Source organism: Gorilla gorilla, chromosome 13 (assembly GCF_029281585.2).
Source record: "Gorilla gorilla gorilla isolate KB3781 chromosome 13, NHGRI_mGorGor1-v2.1_pri, whole genome shotgun sequence".
Lineage (NCBI taxonomy): Eukaryota > Metazoa > Chordata > Mammalia > Primates > Hominidae > Gorilla > Gorilla gorilla.
In genome coordinates this window covers 39025683-39044430 of record NC_073237.2, presented here as the reverse complement: position 1 = coordinate 39044430, position 18748 = coordinate 39025683, and positions in this window count along the sequence as shown.

Below are 18748 nucleotides of genomic sequence, written 5' to 3'. Positions count from 1 at the left end.
ACTAGCCTTTATCTACCATTGGTTTCCTTCCTACAACATATCTACTTTCTTACAATTTCCTGCCCTTGGAAGCCTAACACTGCTTTCCTTTCGTTTCTCTAGATTTATTGCTCTTTGTCAATTCTGCTGTATAATCCTGAGTTTTAAGCCACTTTTTCAAGTCACTCATCTCTTGTTGGTCCCATTTTACATGCATGATACACATGTTAATAAACTTTTGCTTGTTTTTCTCCTGTTAACCTGCCTTTTGTTACAGGGGTCCCGCTGAGAATTTGGAAGGGGAGAGGCAAATGCTTTTTCCTCCTCTACAATGGTATAAATATGCATATGTATGTTTTGAGTCCTCACTAATTGTCATATACTATCCATGTTTTATACCCATTTTTTTGCCACATAATATATTCAATATCTGTTATTTCACTTAATTCTTGAGTTAATCATGCGAGGAATGTGCTAGAATTAACCACATTTAAAATATACAAATACTGGAATTTACATAGAATGTATAATTTCCAGAGTCACACATCGGAAACTCAAGCCCTGCTTAAGTCTGACTCCAAAGCCCATACTCTCTTATCTTTTGTTACTGCTTTATATTTTTAGTTACATATTTATGAATTTAGTGACATGTTTATGTATACTTAAAAACTGTTTAAGACAGCAGAATCTAAAGCGATTATTAACACATTTATTTTCATTTTAATTTCAAATAAATCATTTGCTATTTGAAGAAAATTATTCTTGAATGACAACAAGTCATCCACCTAACGTTGCCAGATAGAGCCTTCTTAAACAAATGAAAAACAGTTATAAACAGATAAATGCATTTTCACCTTTTTCTCCTATAGAATTTTCTGTCTAGGAAGGGCAGATAGTCATGTTGAAAGTCACACATTCTAAAAGCCAAGGGAATACTCCTGAAAACACCTGTGAGACAGCAGATACAAACTGAATGAGGCAGAGAAGGGAGGGAATATTAAACAGAAGAAACTGGCCCTATGCTTAACCGCCTAAAATTACCCTAGGTTTTCTTCTGCTAAATTCATAACAGATGAAGTTCAAGTGATAAAATTGTGCCAAGTGAGGAATCATAACCTTTCTAATGCTGTGAATCAGGGATTAATTATTAGTGGGAATAATCATTAACATTGTCCTGACACCTGGACCCAAAAAAGCCTCTTCTCCAGCAACCCTGCAAAATATGATCCTGTAAGAAAAATGTCCCATTCTGGATCTTAGGTTGGATTTGACTCAGAATAGAATTAGAATTTCTAAAAAAATGTTGTAATACAATTTTGTTTACCTCTATGACTTTTATAAATTCTTTGAGAATAAAAAATATGTGTGAAAAATTTTCTAATTTGAACCATAATATGAAAGGGAAAAGGGAGATAAGTTAAAGAAAAAAATTATATATATAAATTTAAGATAAAAGTCTCCATTTTATTCAGTCAATGGATGGCACTTAACATAGCATGAAAACAAGGAAGCAATTTATGTATACGTCACTGTCTTTATTAGATGTTTCACGTATATGATAATATTCTATTTCAGCTCTGTGAAACAGAACATTTTTTTCTTATTTTGGAATTGAAACTTAAAAAACAAAAAACAAAAGTAGCTGTGCTAGATCGTCTTTGATCCACAGTTGGTTGAATCTACAGATGCGGAACCTGTGGATATGGAGAGCCAACGGTGCTCTGAGCACTACAGTAAGCTGTGACCTCAGAACAAAGACCAAATCCAGTCTGTGGCTGTGACACTTCTTGTTAAAACTAATGGAAAGTTGAAGGTGCATGTAATGGATCTTTTAATTCAGACAATAAGGCTCCTAGGAAATGCAGGAGCATGAGCCCATGGAATCTTGAAGTAGCCAAACTTTCAGTAATTAAGGATAAACAGAGATGATTTTTAAAAGCATTTTAGAAGCGACTCTGGCACACAGATTTGGCTGGAATCAAATACATGGAAACTCACAATATTTCAAAAGACCTGTACTGGCAAAGGTGCCACCTGCCTGTAGTAAAAAATATGAGGCACAAAAGAACTTCAGTAAGAAGCTGAAGAAGAAATATGCTCAATGACCTTTTCAAAAGTGGTCAGGGAGAGTTATGAAAAGTGGAAATTCCCAGAGTCAAGTCTAGAGCTGCAGAGAACAATAGACTGAGTTGAAATGAGGTCCAATCAAGGAACATTTTCTATCCTCAGAGTAAGGAAAGTGGGCAATATTTGCTCAATCGGATCTCAGAGTTACTAAAGATCAATAATAGCTGTAGGCCTACCCTTCTTTGCACTTGCAATAGAAGTGTTTACTGTGGTTATCCTGTCCCTGTTCCACCATCGTATGTTGAGTGTATGAGATAAGAGGGTTGCAGATAATATATCTTAGCTCTTCTGATTTAGGGGCACAGGATCTAGATCTGATCAAGCCTGATGCAATGATAAGATGGGATTCTGGGTATATTTTGGAGAGTAATAGGGTATTTTTCATATGGGGACACAGAGTACCAAAATGAAGATCATAGTTGTGGCAACCATGAAAATGTCTGTGGGGGCCACAGGCTCTTGGCCTCGTAAAGGTTTTCTAAAAACCACTGACATGAGGCAGCTTGATTAATAGGAAAAAAGGCATACAAATTTATTTAACATGTATACACAGGAGACTTCACAATGATCTAACTTCCTTATGAGTTACAGAAACTTATATACCATTTTGAGATTACTGAAAGAATGAGGGCTTAAATTCTGGTAGTACAGGTTATAGGACGGGGGAAAGAGGCTTGGCTAGCAAAGATGGCCTTGCTATGTAGATGAAGCCTCCCTCAGAAGAAACAGATTGTATTTCTTTTCAGACTTTTAAAGGTACGTGGCTCTTACTCTCTCAGATCCTGGGGCATGGCTGAATTAATAGAGATTATCTACAGATGCAAATTTTCCCCACTTAAGACAGCTATGCAAGGCCATTTTTATCAGGACGGCCAAGTAGCAGCCATTTCAAAATACGTCAAACAAATATATTTTGGGGTAAATTATGTTAATTTCCTTCATCTCACCCAAATATCTTAACTGTGGGGAGGGTGAGTGTGATGCTGGATATATGCAGTCATGTCTATGAAGTGACCAGTGATCTGTCTGAAATGGGTGGATAACCTGGGGGTGGTATTTGTCCTCACTGGATAAGCTTCAAGTTATTTAGGGAGTTCCAGTTTAAAATATGTATCTCTTAAAATCATCTATATTTTTAAAACTTTAACTTTTACACACTAAGCAACAGAATACCCAAGAGAGTGAAAGTAAATATTTAAGTATTAATTGTTAATAAATAATTTAAAATATTCTGCTTGCATAACAACATCTTTTAATTAGGTTAAAATTGTATACGGAATTGTAGATCTAAAATAGCATGTCCTTCGAAAGATACATTTAATTTTAAATATCGATTGGTATGTTTAAAGAAACTTGCTTTAGAAATCTGAGAACATAAAAATACTTGAGAGAATATTGCAAATATGATCACCACAATTGGCTAATACCTGTAAGAAAAAGGGTACAGATTCTGGAATCTGATATGCCACTTACCACCTCTGTGTCCTGGAACGTGTATTTAACTTCCCTGAACATCAGAATCATTTTCTGTAAAGTGGAGCTGATATTAAAGCCTTGTACAGTTAGTGTGAAATTAATTGCTATGGTATATGTAAAGTTTTTCTTGAATGGTAAACTCTCAACAATTGAATTTCACACCTCTCCCCCTATGAATACTCACAGACATATTTTCTCAATGCATAAGGAATTGTTTATCAGACATGAAATATGAAGTTGGAATTTGTAAATGAATTTGTGGGCTTAGGACAAAAAGCACTCAATTCCATTGATTTATTGTCCAGTCTGTCCTTCACATAGTGCTAGTCATCATATCAGAATTAGTTGTTCTATTTGATGGCTGCTTTTCTCATTCACCATAGTGGCTTGGTAGAATGTTGATTAGCTGTTAGATCAAGGTATAAGAAAATTAGATTAACTTAAATTGGCAAGTAATTTTTAAATAAGTAGGCTTTAAATTCAGTCATAAAGTATAAGGGTGGAAGCTGGTCTGAATTCGTTAAAACCTTATCTATTGGGTATGTATCCAGATTGCTTTCCTTGAATTTTGTGTGGCCAGTTGCCACATTTAAGTTGGACATGGGGTGGGGAGGGTAGGTGTAATACTGAGCTCATGCAGTGTTATCCAAGAAATGACTAGTAATCTACCCAAAATGAGTTTGTAGCCAAAAATAAAATTCTAACTTACTGATGGACACACCCCTTGGCTAAGGGCATTCCAAAGTTAGCCTGAAAAACTAGCTCAGGCCATGATGGGAAGAGGGGATCAGACAGGCTTCATTATACCCTTCTCCTTTTGGAATTCAGGCACAGCTGATAGCATTAACATTAAAACAAAGGCCTTAAGACTGATAGAACAGACTCTTTAAGTCTGTTAAGTTTACAATCTATTGTCTCTTAAATCTGCTACCTGGAGGCTACATCTGCATGATAAAACGTTGATTTCCACAACTTTTTATCATAACTCAGACATTCCTTTCTATTGATTCCAGTCTTCAGTTAATAACCAATTGCCCATCAGAAAGTCTTTGAATCCACCTGTGACCTGTAAGCTCCTGCTTCCAGTTGTCCTGCCTTTCTGGACCGAACCAGTTTACATCTTACATGTATTGATTAATGTCTTACGTCTCCCTAAAATGTATAAAACCAAGCTGTAGCCCAACTACCTTGGCCACAGGTTCTCAGAATCTCTGGGGGCTGTATTGCATGCCATTGGTCACTCATAATTGGCTCAGAACAAATGTCTGCAAATATTTTCAGATTTTGACTCTTTTCATCAACAAGTTGATAACTTTGAGATGATGTATTTTCTGTTGGAAGAGCCCTGGGATCCTACCTCGTTCCACTTTCACATTCTCCTTTCTACTGCTCTGTCCTCCCAATCTGTTACTCACTATATCTGAGTTCATCTCAACTTGTGCTCTGCCTTCATTGTGTATCAATACCACATTTTTTGAGAACTGCTGAGTAAAGACTTGTCTACATGCTATGTAAGCTTATAAGAATGTCTAACCCCTTTGACCCTATGCCATATATATTCTTTCCTTTATCAAGTCATAGATCATATATGAGCAACATTCTTTACAAAATTATTTCCTTCCTTAATTTCCTATAATTGTTCTATCCTTCTCTGCAATTAATGACACACCAAATCCATGCCTCAAGCTAAACCCTGTGCAGGTCCTCATTTTTTTTTTTTTTCTGGATGCCTGAGAATAGATTCCAAGCCTTAGGAGTATGTAAATAGCCTGAATATGAGCTTTGTCCTAGTCACAATGGTGACAATGGCAGCTTTTGTCTTAAGCACAATAAGAAAGAAAAAAAGAAGTGAGCTTTGGGACTTTAAAACATTGGATTTGAATTGTAACTTTACCTCTACTTTCTCTGATGTTTGAGCAATTCATTTAACCACCCCTAAGCTTCAATTTGTTCTTATTTGTAAAATAGGGACAGAGTTTTTTTTGAGAATTAAGTGAAATGTGTATAAGTATTCTAATTATTTTCTTTGCATGAATTATGTAAAATCCCGAGTACTTTCTAGGTGTTGATGGTAAAATCTGCTATGTGAACCAGACCTGCAACCTTTTCTTCCTGGACATTCAGCTGCACTATAGTTTTCATGCAGATTTCCCATGCAGCTGTCCATAAATGGATTTCATTTTCTCAATCACTGAAGGTAGCTATATTGCTAGTGAATTTTTCCCTCAATTTAGAAAACTAGAAATACAAGATGTAAAACAAGTGATGTTAGATTTTATGTAACTGGAAATGAATTTAAGTCAAAGAAGAGCTATGATAATTTCCAAAGCAACTTGGTAGTTACATAGTCACTTGCTTTAATTTTGACATTCTAGATTAATATAATTAATATTAGATTCCATAAAGGATAGTGTAGAAATCAAATGACTGTAACCTCTATAAAGACATTTTTTTAAAGAAACTTATATTTACCAATAAACTAAACAAATGAAGTTGTTGAGAAAATTTCCTAATTTCTAAAAATTTAAAGTTATAAAAAAAGAGAAAGTAAAGTTTGCAACTAAAGATTACATTGTTAAAAAATTTATCTTCTGCCATGTCTTTCACATATTAAAAACTAATTTAATAATTTAATAGTTTTATTTTTTAATTCAATTTATTTTGAATTAAATTTGCATGAAAAGAGTAGTCACTACAGCCATTTAGATGGGAAAAATGGCTTTAATACTCCATATGTACACTTGTTTGAAGAGAGTGGAATCTAATTCTAATGCTTAAGGTTTGCATATTACAGAAACAAAAAGGCCTCATTTTAAGGCAGCATTATGATTTTCCATGACAAAAGCTTGAGTATAAGTTTAGATAGATCTGGATTCAAGTTCCAGCTCAACTCTTTAAATCAGTATAAAAATTTGTATAATTTTCCAATATCTTACAGCCTCCTTTTATTACCTATTAAATAAATATAAACAAATTTTAATGAAATCCATATCCTCTCCTGGATAAGATGAAACAACAAATGTCTGTGGTATATAGCATGACCAACCTTTATTAGTCACTAAGGAAAATAATATTATCTTTATAGACTCACCTACTTAAAAAAATAGTGTATTAAAACCCGAGTGTCTCAGCTTGTTTTCTACTCTGTAATGGAATACTACAGACATTTATTTAGCTTATAGTTCAAGAGGCTGGGAAGTCCAAGATCGAGGAGCTATATCTGGTGAGGGTCTTCTTTTGGCTTTTAATGTGGCAGAAAGTATCACATGGTGAGAAGTGAGAAAGCATAGAAGACAGAGAGAAAAAGGGGACCAAACTTATCCTTTTATTAGGAGCTCACTCTCAAGATAATAAACCCACTTCTGCTATAGCAGCATTCATCCATTCATGACAGTAGAGCTGTCGTGACCTAAACACCTGTCAAATGTCCCACATCTTAATACCTTACATTGGCAGTTTAATTTCAACATGAATTTTGGAAGGGACATTCAAACCATAGCACTGACCAAACATGCTGAAGCTTCGTGTGAAAATTTATAAGATATCTTATGAAAATAAGAAACAGAAATCAGAAATTGACAAAATTTTCATTTGGTTATTCTGAGACGGGCAGATCACAAGGTCAGGAGATCGAGACCATCCTGGCTAACACAGTGAAACCCCATCTCCACTAAAAATACAAAAAATTAGCTGGCCATGGTGGTGGGTGCCTGTAGTCTCAGCTACTTGGGAGGCTGAGGCAGAGAATGGCATGAACCCAGGAGGCGGAGCTTGCCGTGAGCCGAGATCGCGCCACTGCACTCCAGCCTGGGCAACAGACACCACAAATAATAAAATCCTATTACATTTTGTTTGAAGGTGATAAAAAATAAATTGTTTCTGGTGACCTTCTAACTAGAAAGGGATACAATCCTTTTATTAAAAAGGTACTCTGTTTTAGAGAGCAAATATATCAGAACCAGATTTTTTTTCTTTAGTTAGAGCCACAGGAGGGTTCATAGAAAACTACCTTAAACATTGTGTTTAAAATGGTCCATAAATGTCTAGCAAGTAGAAGCTTGTAGTAAATATGTAGGACAGAAGAAAAGTAAAGACCTGAATTTTGCCCAGAAAACTGATTGAGAGTATTTGAAGAAACAAGGGAAGACCCTGGTTGAGCTTAACAAAGAGTTGTCATAAATACACATTTTTTGAATGGCAACATAGATTGCATTTGTTTAGAAACCTATAAAGAAGGAATTAATAGGAGATGGCCAGGCATGGTGCTATAATCCTAGCACTTTGGGAGGCTGAGGAGGGAGGATTGCTTGAACCCAGGAGTTCAAGACCAGCCTGGGCAACATACTAAGACCCCATCTCTACAAAACACTTAAAAAATAGCCGTGTGTGGTGATGTGTGCCTGTAGTCCCAGCTACTTGGGAGGCTGAGGTGGCAAGATTGTTTGGCCCCACGAGATGGAGGTTGCAGTGAGCAGTGATCACGCCACTGCACTCCAGCCTGGGTGACAGAGTGAGACCATGTCTCCAATAATATATTATCATCATCATCATCATAAGAGAAACCAAGCCCAGTGGAACAGTTTTCCACAGGAAAGAAAAAGGTTTTCATAAAAAAGTTTTAGAGATTTTAACACAGGATTAAGTAGATGAAAAGTCAAAAAACTAGGGCAACTCCCTAACTCATGTGACTATGATGGAAGGGCTTACCTTCATTAGAAAGGGGTCACCAGAAGCACTGGACAGGCAGAATTTAAAACAAAACAAAACTTGCTAGACCTTTCAGTGCCAATCTATTTCAAGGTATTGAAGTACCCATGATGTGTTACAATAAAGTTTCTAAACTAAGATTTTGAAAAATCACATATTATTTCAAAGAATACATTTGAGTACAGCCTAATAATTGACGTAAATTTATATTAAAATTAAACTCTGTGATCCTATGTGAAAAGCTGAAAGTGAGGACAATAGAATACTGATTTTCTGGCAACTAGTGTCCTGGGCTTAATATCCACTGGTAAATGAAATAAACAGCAGCTTTATGGATTATTCAAAGGCCCAAAACTTGAGGAGAGTTTTATAAAGTTGTACACTGGAAGTAGAAACAATAAAATGGACATATTTAGATCCCCAACATTGGTAAGAGATTAATTGTAAACATCTTTCAGTTTAACCAAGGGGTGTTATTCATGGGAATACTCCATGTTTATATAAAAAATGTGAATGAGATGAAAATATAGGTAGAGGAGTTAAACAGGCTTTAACAGTCCCTAATTTCTGATGTTCTCTTGCACAATCTTCTTCCCTTTATTGTATCTGAGACTCATGACTTGCTTCTAACAACAGAGAACAGTAAAGGTGAGAGGATATATCATTCCATGAATAACTCATGCTGTGTAAGACTTTGTCTTGCTGGCCGACTTGCTCTCCTGGCTAAAGATAATAAGGGGGTGTTCTAAGTCACTTGGTCTATGATGATTTGTTGTACAGCATAGAAAACTAATACAAGGAGATCCATCAGTCCTTCACAGAGTAAGAATATCATGGTAAAGGTAGAGATGTCTTTGGAATACAAGTGTTTTTAGGTTCCAAGATTACTAATCCCTTTTTCAGGTAACTTACTAGCACTGCTAAGGAGGTTCATTTTATAGCTAGTAATTATGTGAAGTTAGGCTCCAGCTCCAAATTCAAAATAATAATAATAACAATAAAAGGGAAAAAATTCCTGTCAAATTTGTTATCCAAAGAACTTAATGATTTCCCTAGTTCATTTTTTTCTCTTTTAAAAATATTTTTATTTTTAATTGAGCTAAAATTGTAGTCAGTGTTTACCATCTTAACCATTTTTAAGTGTATAGTTCAGTGGTGTTAAGTACATTCAAAAATCTTTATATTTTGCAAAGCTAAGAGCTCTACTAAAACCCTCTACTAAAACCCACTAAAAAACTACACATTCCATTTTGCCCCCAGTTCCTAGCATCCATTATTCTACATTTTGTCTTTGAATTAGACTACTCCAGGTACCTATATAAGTGAATCATACAGTATTTATCTGATTGTGATTGGCTTATGTAATTAGCATAATGTCCTCAAGGTTTATCCATGTTGTAGAGTGTGATAGGATTTTCTTCCATTTTAAAGCTGAATAGTATTTCAGTGTTATGTATATACTACATTTTGTTTATCTATTTATCTTTTAACATACTTGAGTTGCTTCCACATTTTAGCTATGTGAATAATGCTGCTGTGATATGAGTATACGAATATTTCTTTGAAATCTGGATTTCAATTATTTTGGACACGTATGCAGAGGTGGAATTGCTGGATCATAAGTTCATTGTATTTTTAACTTGTCAAGAAACTGACATAAAGTTTTTCACAGTGGACACACAGTTTTACATTCCCATCAACAGTGCACAAGAGTTGTAATTTCTCCACATCTTTGCCAATATTTGTGATTTTCTGATTTTGTATAGCAGATATCCTAATGAGTGCAAGATGGTATCTCATGGTTTTGATTTCTGCTTCCCTAATGATTAGTAATGCTAAACATTATTTTATGTGCATATTGGTCATTTGCATATCTTCTTTGGAGAAATGTCTATTCAAGTCCTTTGCTCATATTTAAATTGAGTCATTTGTTTAGTTGTTGATGTATAAGAGTTATTTATATGTTCAGATATCAACCCTTAACAAACATATGGTTTTCAGAGTGTTCACCCATTCTATAGGTTGCCTTTCCTTCAGTTGATCGTATCATTTGATGTGTAGAAGTTTTAAATTTTGATGTCGTCCACTTTATCTATTTTTAAAATTTTGTTCCTTGTGTTCTCTCTTTCTCTCTCATCACCCTAGTATTCATGAGTGCTCCAGTTCCAGGTTTAAAGTGAAACTCAGAAATAGTGATCACACTAAAGTAAATTTGTTTCTTTAAAAAGGTAAGAATGTGGTTGCTGGGCTTAGAAATATGAATAAACATATGCCAGATAGATAGATGGATGGATGGATAGATAGATACATACATACATACATACATACATACATACATACATACATACATACATAGACAGATAAAACCCCCGAGGTCAAGGTATCAGAAAACATAGGAAATATTATGTTCATGCCCCTGAAAAGTGCAGTCAATCAATTCTCTTTCTAGGTTTTATTTATTTATGTGAATTCAAAGTGTTTATTAAACAGATAAAAGCCTCTCAACTTTTTGCTTTTCCTACCTCTCTCAGGCCAAAAATTCTGATTTTGCAGGATTTTCCTGCTACAGTTTTTATAGAATGAAGCATGGGCCAGTAAAAAGCGTGGGATAGAATTATGACTCCCACCTTAATTTGTTCAATTTCCTGAGCTATTTGATGCCTTCCACAATGCAATTTTGATGAGTGAGCAAACCCCTATATGGGATTTAACTAATTTTTCTCTCTTAGTTCCTTTTTCTACTCTCAGATATGGCTAGCTTTTTCGGTTGCCAAGAATATATGCCCTCATTACTTACTCAGGTGGTTTAAAAGTGACTGCAGGAAGCAAATGACAAGTATTTAGAAAAAGGAGTTGTCTGATCCATTTACATGGGGTACTCATTTGAAGGCTTTATACAACCTTCCTCACATCCCTATTACCATCATCATCACACAATGGGATGGAATGGAGTAGGTTGATAAGATGTAGTCAAAGGCTCCAGTCTTTCTACTTTTCAGGAATACTTGTCTAATCGTAAAAGAAATGCACTGATTAAACCATGTGAAAACTGTGAAAGAAGATGGGCCTTAGTGAATAGTTCTCTAGAAAGAGACGGCACCCATCTCCTTATCATCTATCTGCCTGACCTGCCAAACAGAAACATAGTTTGTAAGTATAAGACATTCTTTGGCCAGGTTTTAGGACACACATTGGCTATAATACAGAGAAGCAGGGTACAACGTGGTAAGTGATTTCACTAGTGAGGGCTTTATGCAAAATAACTGACTGTTTGGCAAACAACAAAAAGGTCATCTCAGGATGGGTATGATATTTGGCATATGACCCTACCTTTGAGACTTGATGATTGCCCCCTGAGGAATATAAAGGAAACTTGGATTTCTCAAATATGTTTTTAATTAAAGGCAACTCAGTGGAGTATTAAAAAAACAAAACCTCACTTTGTAACTTTAAGTAATTTTCTCTCTAGATCTCTGTTTTTTAACCTACAAAACTGATGCTAAATAAATGAGTTGAGTTAATTTCCCAGCTCTTACCTCTCTTGAAATGCATTTTATTCAAAATCAATGAAGTATGTAGGAAAATCAGGTCAGTGGATGTATACATAATCACATGACTTCACATACCTCGTAATGGGTTTTGCCTTATTTATAATTCAAAGCAAATTACAAACAAAGAGGTTAATTACAACATCTTAACACAGTTAATGCAGTGTGCTTAAATGCGGATGTGAGGGTACTGCAAAAGGTAAGCTCCTCACGGTAAATTTACCAAGTCTACATTTCACATATGGCAAATTTCTTATCAGTATTTAAGGCTTTAAATCAGGAATTTTGCATAGCATGCGTATATGTTGATATTACAGGAAGTCTTTACTTTTTTATAATTTATTTTGGCTGTAATCTGCAACTCACATTTGTATGCAATAAGATATAGGCTCTACTTCTTCAAGGTCTTTAACTGCCATCTTTACTAGTGCAGCAAAATGTTATAAAAATGTGCGATTTGTGGGTGCTCAGTATAGAGATGAGGTAAGGGGCAGGGTGGCATAATGGCTGTGTTATATAATAGATGTGTAATTTGGTTTACTTGATAACCATTTCTCACTACGAATTAAGTTAAACTCATGTAGAAGTCATAACTTTTGAAAATCATAAATATAAAACTATAGAGAAAAATATAGCCACGCATCTCATTCTTTCATAGTAATATCGGCCCACACAAGTCTGCTAAGCAATGTGTGTACTGAGCACAATGAAAGATGACACTGAGGGCTTGCTTTCTTTTACTCTTTCTGTACTTTTTCTTTTCCTCTACATTTTTTTTTTCGTTATGAGGTGTGCCTACTATTCAGCAAACAATTACAGATGACAAACTATTGTGCTAGTTCTGTCATGATTAGCTGAAGAATATGCTGGCAGAGACACGAATAATGCTCAGAATTTTTCACTCAATCTTCTAGTGCAGTATTACTATTAATTCATTCTAGAATTATACAGACATTAGCAAGGTGCATAATTATGGTAGTAATTTTCTGTAATATTATAATGTCAAATAAATGTTAGGATTGCTATTACAAAGAGGAAAGATAGAAATTTATCTTATTCTAAACTTCATCATCAATGAATTAGTCACCTCAATTGCTATCCAAAAAGTCTACCTATAGAAGTTATCTAGAAAATACCACAACCTACATAGCAATAACAATTGCTGCATAAAGTTATTTCTAAACAAGTAATTGTAGCAGATATTTGCAGCGTAATTCTAGCAGATATTTGCAGCGTAATTCTGACGAAGAAAAGAGAGGACACAAATTTGGATGTAAATGTGCTTTGCTGTATGTCATAAGCATGTGAATGAAAGGTCAAGGATTTATTATTATAAAAGAATTCAAGTGGGGAAGGATGTTTTATAGTGTAAATAAATAATTGTGCCCTTATTTAAGTTCAGAATTCTATATGTCAAATTTTATTTAAAATGCAGCACATTTGTATGAGATGTAAATAGAAAATCTGAGAAGTTTGTCTATAATGCATTACCTAATAAACATTAATTCATTTATCTATTATGTATTTACCAGATATATACCTACCATGTCTTTTGTTCAGAATAGACTAGATCTTTCTGCTGGAACAAATAACCCTTATCTTATTGACTTAAAACAACACAAAAGGCATATTTCCTATATTTCCTATACACTTTTCGTATTGGTAACAGGATGATTATGATCTCTGCTCAGTGTCATGCCACCTTCCCTTTGGGATCCAGGCTGATAAAGCAGTCACTATAGCTACAACATGCTAGATGTTGTGGTAGAATGGAAAGGTAATATCGTCAGGCATGCATGTCTCTTAAATCTTTTACCCAGCAGTGATAGGTGTCACCATGAGTCACATTTCATTGGCCAATGCAAATCACATGATGTGAGCCTGACCTTTCATCTGAGAAATGAAATAAACATAATTTCATTTTCATGTGTTTAGATATATGGGCATACTTCACTTTAATGTGCTTTGCTTTACTGCACTTAGCAGATTAACTGTATTTTTTATAAGTTGAAATTTTGTGACAATCCTGTGTTTAGTAAGTCTCTTGGCTCCATTTTTCCAACAGCACATGCTCACTGTTTGTCTCTGTGTCACATTTTGTTAACTTTCATACTATTTAAAACTTTTGCTTCTTATGGATAAGCAAAGAAAGTGGCTTCTTGAAAGAAAATCTACTCCTGGTGAAGATACTGTGAACATTGTTGAAAAGACAACAAATAATTTAGAATATTACATAAACTTAGTTAACAACGCAGCGGCAGTATGTAAGAGGATCAGCTCCAATTTTGGAAGTTCTACTGTGGGTAAATGCTGTCAAACAGCATCACATGCTAGAGAGAAATCTTTCATGAAAAGAAGAGTGGGCTGGGTGTGGTGGCTCAAATTTGTAATCTGACACTTTGGGAAGCCAACGTGGGAGGATCGCTTGAGCTCAGGAGTTTCAGACCAGCCTGGGCACCGTGGCAAGAGTCCGTTCCTACAAAAAAAAAAAATATATATATATATATATGTAGCCAGGTGTGGTGGTGTGCTTGTAGTCCCAAGTACTCAGGAGGCTGAGGTAGGAGGAGCACGTGAGCTCAGGAGGTCAAGGCTGCAGTGAGTTGTGATTGCTCCACTGCACTCCAGCCTTGGTGACAGAGTAAGACCCTGTTTCAAAAAAAAAAGAAAAAAAAAAAGTCAATGTATGCAGCAAACTTCATTGTTGTCTTATTTTTAAAAACTGCTATAGCCACCTCAACTTTCAGAAACCACCACCCCATTAGTCAGCAGTCATCAACATCCAGGCAAGACCCTCCACCAGCTAAAAGATTATGACTTATTGAAGACTCAAATGATCATTAGAATTTTCCAGCAACAAAGTAGTTTACAATTAAGATCTGTACATTGTTTTTAGATATAATGTTATTGCATACAAAATATACTACAGTATAGTGTAAAAATCATTTTTATATGCACTGAAAAAACAAAAAGTTAGTGTGACTTGCTTTATCATGGTAGTCTGAACTGAACTCACAATATCTCTGAGTTATGCCTGAACTTTCCTGTTCCTAAGTTAAATAATATAGGAAAGCAAAAGTCACTTTGTTACTTGTCCCAGAAAATACGTGTGCCTGAGAAATGTGATTGTTAATTAAATACAAGATCTTATTTATCAAAATTAAGAGCTCACTGCTAAAAGTGACTTCAAGATCTTTACTTTCTTGTGTCCACCAATACAAGCTACTAAAGCTATTATGTCATAGACACTTCCCAATCTCAGCTAACTCCCCTTTTGCAATACACACCTTGAAATCATCCAACTCAGGTCCTAAAGCCCTATCAATATTCTCCACTGACTTCCCTCCTCTCGCACTTTATTAAGACCCTATCAGGATAGTATTCTTTCTTACTGCAGCTAGTCAGAGAGACTTTGCTTTCCTTGATAAGTTTTTCTGTCAGTCATTTTGAGGAGTGGGCATTCAATATATGTCTACTTTCTCCACTTTGAAGAAAACAAGAAACTGAATTGAATTTTAATGTTAGGTGTTGTGATGGACATTAGAGATGTAGAATTCAATAGGGTCTAGGTTTTGGCATATGGTAGTTGTTTTATGACATTTGTTAAATGAAGAAATAAAATATAGATCAAATGGCAATACTGTAAAAACTTTATGTTGTTAAGAAAATGATGATAATAGAGTTAGCACAATAAATAACAAAGGTATATATTCATACAAACTTACTGCTGTGCAATCCAATATTTTAACTTGGTTAATGTTTTCTAATTCACTTGTTTCTTGGATTTGTGAGTAAGAGTAACCCACAGATGGGTGGATGGCTTCTCCTCAATATCAGAGTGAAACAATTTCATAATCATTGGAGAGCTTCCAAAAGAATATTTAGTCTAGAAGAGAGTAATATATTAGATTTTTTCTTAAGTTTCTTTCTTTTTTATATTTCTAAATCCCCGAGGACATGATATTCTTACCCCTGATAAAATGAAGATGTACGATAAAAATTTTTGAAAGAATGAATAAACAGCAATCCCATTCATATTGTGGCATATGTTGTGCTGACACTTTATGCAAAATCCCGTGCTGGTTTTAAAGATCCAAAGATGAATAGCGTATAGACACTTGAGGCACCTTTGTAAAAGGAATAAAGTCTCAATAAAGTCTAGAAACCACCATGGTTTCTAGAATATGTGACATACCTCTGCCTTCTCATAACCCTACATGGCTAAGCATATTTTCTAAAGAAATAATTCTATGACTAGCAACATGGTATAATGGAAAGATTTCTGAAGTTAGAATGTGTTTCCAATGCCAACACTCACATTTGATTCTCGATGTGAATTTTGGCATCTCTATGCCCCCTGATATTGGTTTCCTCATTTACAAAATGAGAGTTGATATTTATATTATAGTTGTGTTGGGAGAATGTGAATATGGAATACTTGGGAAACAATTTAGCATTATCCGCAGTTACACCTGGCAAATTGTTTTTGTGTTCTTCACTTCTACTATCTCTTCTTTTTATCTCTTATCTGTCACTATTTAGCCTCCTCTGGCATTTTATATCCAGCAGTGAATTGTAATCTTATATTAACTTGTTTGCCTACTTCCCTTAGCACCTTCTCTGAGGACAGGACTACTTTATTCATCTTTACATCCCATACATTTAGTACAGAGTCTAGTGTATAGTAGATGGTTAATAAATAACTTGAAAAAGAAAAGGATATGTTAATTAATGAGTGAATAAATATATAAATAAATTAAATAAATGAGCTGTGGAATATAACAATTGCCAACAGAGTGCTCTGTTCAATCATTGAAGTAAGAGAGAATCACTGGCCTCTCTCTTCTATGTAACTTTTTTTGAAGCTAATGATGTAATATGTGTAGCAAAGGATAAAATCAGCACTGGTGTTTTCCCCAACTTCTTTGATAATAGGAATTACTTGAGTACTTATGAAATATACAGCTTCCGTGACCTTTGTCGTGAAAAGTTTAATTTTTCAGCCCAGGATATCGCTAATAAATTTGTATTTCTAGGAAGCACTTCTAATCAGTATATAACATGAGTAAAACTAGGGTATTGAGAGGTTTGGTAACATACTCAGGTCACAGGACTATATATGTAATAGCTGGGATTTGAAATTTGGAAAATTGATTTTTAAGTCTGTGTTCTTAATTTTTCATAATTATTTCTTCCCTAACAATAAAAACCTTATACTTGTACAATGCTACACAATTTAAAATGTGTTACATTTACTACTGCAGAGAACAAGTGATACTTACAGAGATCCGTTAAGAGTATTTCAGAGTAAGCACCACATTTAGGTTTGAATTTTGTAGTACATGATGGGACAGTACCATGTAGTTATTGACCAGACTTTTCAAAAGCTATCATATTAGTTTCCTATTGCTGCTGTAAAAAAATCACATCAGTGGATAAACACACACAAATGTATTGTCTTACAGATCTGGAGGTCAGAATGCCAAAAGAGTCTTGTGAGGCTATAATCAAGCAATCAAGATGTCAGCAGAGCTGGTTTCTCATGAAGCCTTTAGAGAAGAGACCATTCCTTGCCTCTTCCATGTTCTAGAGGCTGCTAGGATAGCTTGGCTTGTGGCTGTAGAACTTTAGTCTCTTCTTCCTTTGTCATATTGCCTTTTCCTCTTTTGTTTCTCCTTCCTTCCTCTTACAAGGACCCATGTGATTACATTAGGCCCACCCAACTAATCTAGAATAATCTCCTCAATTCAAGATCTTTAATTTAAATCACCTCTACAAGGCTGCTTTTGCCATGTAAAGTGATATATTTACAGGGTCTAGGATGTGGATATCTTTGGTGACCATTTTCAGGCCTACCACACCAAGAGCAGCATAAGGGGATTCCACAAAGGACAGTTTGTTAGCCTAGATGTCACTGAATCTCCTGCATTGCATATGCCAATAAAAGGATGGAGATTAGGTAAAATATGTTTAATATTTTGGCTATAACAGTTGTAGAAATGAAAACATAGGTTCTGATTTGAACAACATACCCTCCCTTTATGCCCAGGAAAAACAGTACACACAATTACTCTAAGTCATCAATAGGTTTTCTGTCTTACATGGAAAGCACTGTCATGCTATCTCAAGGTAAAACCTCTCCAGGCATTGGGTGTTCAATGCTGTTCTGAAAGCATAAGTCAAACTAACTTTTGTATTCCAGAAGAGTTCCCTGAGACTCTATCTGCAAATTAATAACAAATCACCCAGAATTTGAAATCATAAGAAATTACTTAGCAAGAGTTTACAGCTGCAAATCATGCCCAGTTGAAAGGTTCTACCTTTCTGAGACAGAAGTGTTTGCATAACAGAGAAAGTTCTGTAAAGAACTGCCCTATATTTAAGAATGAGTCCTCCTCTCATGTTAAAAATACCTTCAGCAACAAATTTTAGAAAGAAACTGAATCATAGTCAGCACAAGGAGTTGCTGGAGGTCATAAAGGACTAAAATCTGTAATAATTTGCATATCTCTATCAGATAATAAAAAGCAAAATGTTAACTGAAACAGTTACCGTTTATATAATCTCAGTGACATTGATCAAATTGGGAGCATGCCAAATAAAAACATGTTTTCTTATTAATTCCTTAATTGTTTTTCTCATTTTGCAAATTTGAGTTAATACATTGACAAGAAGATACAGTTTACTTTGCAGTAGAAACCAATGTGAATTTGCTAACCAGATGTGGGCTGCTAAATAGCAGTCACCTTTGAACTAATTTTCCTAGGCTTTCTTTTTATTTGTTAGTTAAGCAAGAAGAAAATGTGGAGTTTTTCTTTCACAAAGATCCATTAAAAGTATTTCCAGGGTAAGGACCACTGTAGGGTTTGGATGTTGCAGTGTATGTTGGGGCAGCAATGAGCATCCTGTGG